Source organism: Carassius auratus, unplaced genomic scaffold (genome assembly GCF_003368295.1).
Source record: "Carassius auratus strain Wakin unplaced genomic scaffold, ASM336829v1 scaf_tig00216738, whole genome shotgun sequence".
Classification (NCBI taxonomy): domain Eukaryota; kingdom Metazoa; phylum Chordata; class Actinopteri; order Cypriniformes; family Cyprinidae; genus Carassius; species Carassius auratus.
Genome location: NW_020528715.1, coordinates 63,592 through 70,035, shown reverse-complemented (window position 1 = coordinate 70,035; position 6,444 = coordinate 63,592). Strand labels below are relative to the sequence as shown.

At 39.1% G+C, this 6,444-nt stretch overlaps 1 pseudogene; it reads left to right on the top strand.

Moving 5' to 3' along the window:
* Positions 1-745: 745 nt before the first annotated feature.
* Positions 746-6,444, top strand: part of LOC113098919 (peripheral plasma membrane protein CASK-like) — a 67,363-nt pseudogene continuing 61,664 nt past the window's right edge.

Genomic DNA, 6,444 nt, shown 5'->3' with positions numbered 1-6,444 from the left:
GAATAAATGTCAAGTTTGAAAATGTGGCCATGCTGAGCTTAAAGTATGCAAATATTACACCAGCTCATTTTCACTCACTGTAGAGAAAAAAAAATACATATTTTACTGTAAAAGAAAAGAGATGATCAGATCTGTCAAGCTTGAAGCTACATCATAGGAATATTTACATTTGGATGAAGTTTTATTAATTTGTGTCTGATTTATTTTAATTTGTATTTTATTTGCATAATATGAGAATTAAAATGTTCCTCTCTTTAATGTTTTTTTTTTTTAATCAACTGACTGCACATCATCTTTACCGATAGGACAGAAACACAAATAGGTCTCTCTGCTGCCATCTTTCTTCAGGCCTGCTGAAACACTCAGAGCTCACGCTGAGAAGTGTTAAAGGCTTTGGGAAATCAGATCACAGTTCTTCACAGAGAGCCAGTCTCTCCCCAGCCTCTACTCCCTGCTGTTCCTCAAACGCTCAGTCCGCACAGAGCATTCTTATCATTCTCATTGCTGATGTGAGCATTTCTTCATTCCTAGAAAGAGGCCAGGTTTTTTACTTCAGCCGCTGACACTCAGCTTGTGGCTGTCAAACCACGTGCAGCTCTAATGACGTTGTTGAAATGGAAAATCTCACTTTCCCCAAAAAAGCTTTTCCATATGAGGCGTAATTGTATTAATTAATTGTGGGTACTTGATCTTGCTACATATTAATATCAGTTTTTTTTTTGGTTTTGTTTGTTTTTTAAGAATTATGGCTGTGTAAAGATTAATTTAATTTCAACAATTTAAAGATTTGTACATCTCATTCACTATAATTAAATTGCAACATGGCCCATCTTTATCCCAGAATGTGCCGGAATCTAATTTTCATGTTTTTTCTTTTCTTTTCAGGGGGCCGTTTAGTGTGGTACGAAGATGCATCAACAGGGATACAGGGCAGCAGTTTGCTGTGAAGATTGTGGATGTGGCCCAATTCACCTCCAGCCCTGGCCTGAGCACAGAAGGTACAGTAAAACACTTGTTTTCCTCCATAGGTGATGATTGTGAGAATAATTCATCAGCTGTGATCTTTCCAGAGCTCAGAATACTCCGTGTTATCTCGTTAAGCACTCAATTATTTACATAGAGCTGGAAATGAACCAGACAGGATGTTGGGGTATGTCATGATTTGATCAACCACTCTCTTATCAGGACCTTCTGAGAGGAAATCCTGAATGTCTTCACCACCAACTCATCTCCTAATCATCTGCAGTTTTAGTAACTAATACAGCTGTCCAACATGTTCTGTGGAATTAGCATCGCTTTGTTGATGTGAAAATAGAAGTGCTGCTTGGCTGTTACATAGAGGTGCATCTCAATAAATTAGAATGTCGTGGAAAAGTTGATTTATTTCAGTAATTCAACTCAAATTGTGAAACTCGTGTATTAAAGGAGTCATATGATGTGATTTCCTTTTTGTCTTCGGAGTGTTACAAGCTCTTTGAATAAAGTGGATCTGTGAAGTTGCAAAGACTAAAGTCTCAAAGCCAAAGAGATATTCTTTATAAAAGTTGAGACTCGTCCACGCCCCCCTGAAACAGCTCATTCTAACACGCCCCACAAATCTACGTCAGTATGTGGGAAGATTTGCATAACGCCACCCAGGTGTTCACTCAAAGAAAGAAGGCGTACTTTTTATTCTCGTTGTGTTATTGTTGTTTCCAATGTCGCCATGTCGTATAGACACTGTGTGTTTCACTGTGAAAATGAAACTACTTTGTTTGACCTTCTACAAGAGGACGATATCCACTTTGTCATGCCTGGGGCTGATGCATGCTGGTCACTGAGGAAATACATCAACTTTGCACTGTGTGACGTTGAGAAATCGAAACGACTTTGTTTTTGCCTTCCAAAAGAAAACATGACTATATGTTTATAATTGGTTTTATGTTTTTGTCTCATCGCTCCAGCCGGACAAGGCTTAACAATATGTTAACAGGAGTAACATTTCCGGGTTTTTTTTGTTTATATCGGTATCGGCCGATAGGTTTTGCTGCTTGGCTGATGTGTTTGAGGCGGAGCTTTTATTTTGATGCCGCTGAGAGTGACAGTGCCTGAGCACACACAGTGCTCACACACTCTCTCTCTTGTTCGTCGTCTTTAACAGCTCTGTCTAATACGGAACAAAGTCTGTCTAATAATCAGACAGAATGGTTAAACAAAGGAATTAATGTATACAGAAAGTATTATAACGATTGCTTTTATATTAGGCCTATTAGTTATAGAAAGGCAAACATTATAATACTTTCTCATTTGCCATCAGCATTAAGCAAATACACATTAATATAATTTAAACCAAACGTCTCAGGTTAAGTATGTAACCATGGTTACTCAAGGGAACGAAATGCTGTGTCGGAGAAAGATTTGGGGAACACCCTTCAGCATGACCGGCCCTGAATCTTGTGTGTAATCAGTCCAATGGATGGGCGAGACGTCATAGGCTGGTGACGTTAGAGACCAGGAAGCTGTGTGTGCTGTGAAACCGTCATTTAGCCTGTAGGAATGAAGCAAACGCCGGCAGGGATGCCAGAAGTATGGCCCCTAGACACAGCGTCTCGTTCACTCTTAAACACATTTTATTACTCCAAATACACAAAATAATGTTATTTTTAGCAGCATCATATGATGACCCTGTGACGAGTGGGGCGGGGCCGAGAGACGTGGGCACGAGGAGTGAGGCCAGGTGTAGTGATTGGAGATGAGCTGCACCTGCGCCCCACCACCTGTCTCGAGTCCCACGTAGGAGATGGAAGGATATAAAACTGGAGCGACGCCCGTGAAGGACGAGAGAGGACCAGGCCTGGGACATTATGTTATGTTTGCTTTTTATTTATGCGCACCAGTCGGCCGTGAGGGGCTGGTGCGCTAGTTTGTGTTTATTTTTTCAATTATTAAAATGTTTTTGATTGTGCGCCGGTTCCCGCCTCCTTCTTCCCGATGATATGGAGTTTAATGCGTTACAGACCCCTTTAAATAAATTCAGTGCACACAGACTGAAGTAGTTTAAGTTTTTGGTTCTTTTAATTGTCTTTTAATTGTTTAATTGTCTCAACAAATTAAAATACTTTGTAAGACCAATAAAAAAAAAATTAATGAATCGTTGGCTTTCTGGAAAGTACTGTACGTTAATTTACTGTACATGTACTCAATACTTGGTTGGGGCTCCTTTTGCTTTAATACCTGCCTCAATTCAGCTTGGCATGGAGGTGATCAGATTTTTGTACTGCTGAGGTGGTATAGAAGATTTTCTATGGGCTTCCAGTCTGGTGAGTTTGCTGGCCAGTCGAGCACACCAACACCATGATCATTTAACCAACTTTTGGTGCTTTTGGCAGTGTGGGCAGGTGCCAAATCCTGCTGGAAAATGAAATCAGTATCTTCAAAAAGCTGGTCAGCAGAAAGAAGCATGAAATGCTCCAAAATTTCTTGGTAAATGGGTGCAGTGACTTTGGTTTTCAAAAACACAATGGACCAACACCAGCAGATGACATTGCACCCCAAATCATCATGGACTGTGGAAACTTAACACTAAAATTCAAGCAACTTGGGCTATGAGGGCTATCCTCCAGACTCTATGACCTTGGTTTCTAAATGAAATACAAAACTTGCTCTCATCTGAAAAGATGACTTTGGACCACTGGGCAACAGTCCAGTTCTTCTCCTTAGCCCAGGTAAGACGACTCTGATGTTGTCTGTGGTTCAACAAATTCCTTGACACGTCTGTGTGTGGTGGCTCTTGATGCCTTGACTCCAGCCTCAGTCCATTCCTTGTGAAGTTCACTCAAATTCTTGAATAGATTTCGCTTGACAATCCTCATAAGGCTGCGGTTCTCCGCAGCTTCTTTGACAATGAATGTTTGTGGCTCCTTGTGAAGTCTTCTGGACAACTGTCAGATCAGCAGTCTTCCCCATGATTGTGTAGTCTAGTGAACCAAACTGAGAGACCATTTTGAAGGCTCAAGAAACCTTTGCAGGTGTTTTGAATTGCTTAGCTGATTAGCATGTCACCATATTCTAATTTATTTGTTTGTTTTTGTAAAATGTGAGCCAAATGTGAGCCAAATCATCAAAATTAAAAGAACCAAAGACTTAAACTACTTCAGTCTGTGTGTACTGAATTTATTTGTTACACAAGTTTCACAATTTGAGTTGAATTACTGAAATTAAATTTTCCACAACATATTATAATTTATTGAGATGCACCTGTATATACGTAATGCCGAGAGTGGACAGCATGTGTGTTTTGCTGAGATCGTGGATAGGCCTGCTGATCATACAGTAAAGTACATTACAATGGGATAGAGGAACCTTGAAGACCTGACTTCTTACACCTTAGGGAGGTTTTAGTGTTTTCAATGTGTGAAAAGCATCTACACAACAGCACTGTTTTTTTAATTTCTTTTTAAACAACAGATTATGGTGCAGATTATTCTTTTTATGATTTAATGACACTGAAGCCTGGAGTAATGGATGCTGAAAAATCAGTTTTATTTTGCTATTTTTATTTATATGTATATATTTTTTGATATATTCATTAGTGTTAGTTCTACTAGTCGGCTCAAAAGAACTGTGAAAAGGGTGTCACACCTGAGAAATCTTTCCTCCCTGCAATGCCATCCTCTTCTGTTTAGATCACATTGACTGATTAAGAGTTGATTAGACGACTGCCTCTTGCTCTCATTTTCCTGTCACATTTCAGCTTCCTGTGTTGCCATTAGATCAATGTGAAGCTTGTCTAAAGGACAGGAGTAGTACACAAACATAACTAGACTGAATCGAGATGGTGTTAATGAAGTAACCTTACCCTCTTAATTTTTGTGGTATGTGTTTTTGTGTGTAAGATTTTGCAAAAACAACTAGTGGACCTTAGCTAAGTCTGTGTGTGCAGTACTGAGGTTGGAGTCTGCAAGTCTCCCTTGAGGTAGACAGATTCACTGTACTTCCTCTGTCTCATTGAGGGTGTGTGTAAGGATGGAAACATAGCTGAACAGTTTCAGCGTGAATTCTCGGAAGACTTTCTCTGAATTTCTTTGGGTAGGATGTTATGTACGCATGCATGTGAGAAAGAGATCTTTGCCCAGGGCTTTGTGTTATCTCAGTCCACTGCTAAACCACTGTCTCATCACTTCTGGGTTTCACAGTCTCGGCAAACACTCAGCCCACCTCCCATCTGTCTTCCTCCTATGTGGGAGAGAACAACACACTCATGCTGGTATTTCAGAATTTACTGTCAAACTCATGAGAGTCAGTGATTAAAACATAACTTTGATTTTTATATCACTGTTACCTTTCAAATGTCTATTCTTCTCTGAGTTCAGGATAGAAACAACTATCTTTGCCTCCTTGTAGAGGTAAACAAGGACTCTCCACAGGCATAGTGGTTTTATACTGTATATATTTTATATTTGCTCTCCTTACCTTAAACCTACCATGCACACAAAACTACTTGCAATAAAAGAAAAAAACAAACACACAAAAAAAAACTTTAGTATGTTTTTAAGTGATTTGGTTTATGGGGACAAAGGAAGTGTCCTCATAAACCATGTTTACATGGTAGTACCTATGACATTATACACATTTGTGTCCTCATAAACCATACCAGAAACCGCGCACACACCCTCATCTCTAACATTACGAATTCTCTTATTGAGTGAAACATCTGTAGTGTAGAAGCTTCTCTTAATTTAACTTTTAAGTTCATTAGCTATATTCTTTCAGGGAGATATGAAACCAAGAGCTTCAAACACTATAAAACACAAATTTTCCACCTGGGTACAACACATTTCTTAGTTGTTGTTTTTTTTGTAAGTGAAATGTGGACTTTGTAACAGAAGGTAATTCATCTTTTCATACTAAAAGCATCAGCACTGCACAATAACTTCCAATCGGAGCAATTGCTTAATTAACAATGAGTGACTTCAGACCTTTGATATTTTTATGTGGCTGAGGCTACCCAGCACAATGTCCTGCCATAATGTCATGTCATATATCGCAGGCTGAGACTTAAGTTTCCAAATTTTGCACTTGTTTTTAATTGGTAAGATTATCTAGAAAGAAAAGAAAGAAAGGCATGGTTTCCGTAAAATCTTCCATTACGATGTTGGTCTCTTTTTTTACCTCTGGAAACCTTGTCTTTCATTATCATTAAAATCATTGCACCCAGACCTGTGGAATCTCATCGTAATCTGAAAAATCAGCAGGGGCACACAGCCTGGTAATTAGCCTTGTAGACAAGTAACACTTCCCATAATTAAGTGACATTACTGACATTTCATCTAGAGATTCTGCTCTATGGTTTTTCTTTTGAGATAGTGGATATTTTTTCCACTTCTTACTCATATTTCTTACATGATCTGTCCACAAAACACCTGTTTACATAACCTGGCATCCTTATCTGGGGGGAAAAAAGTC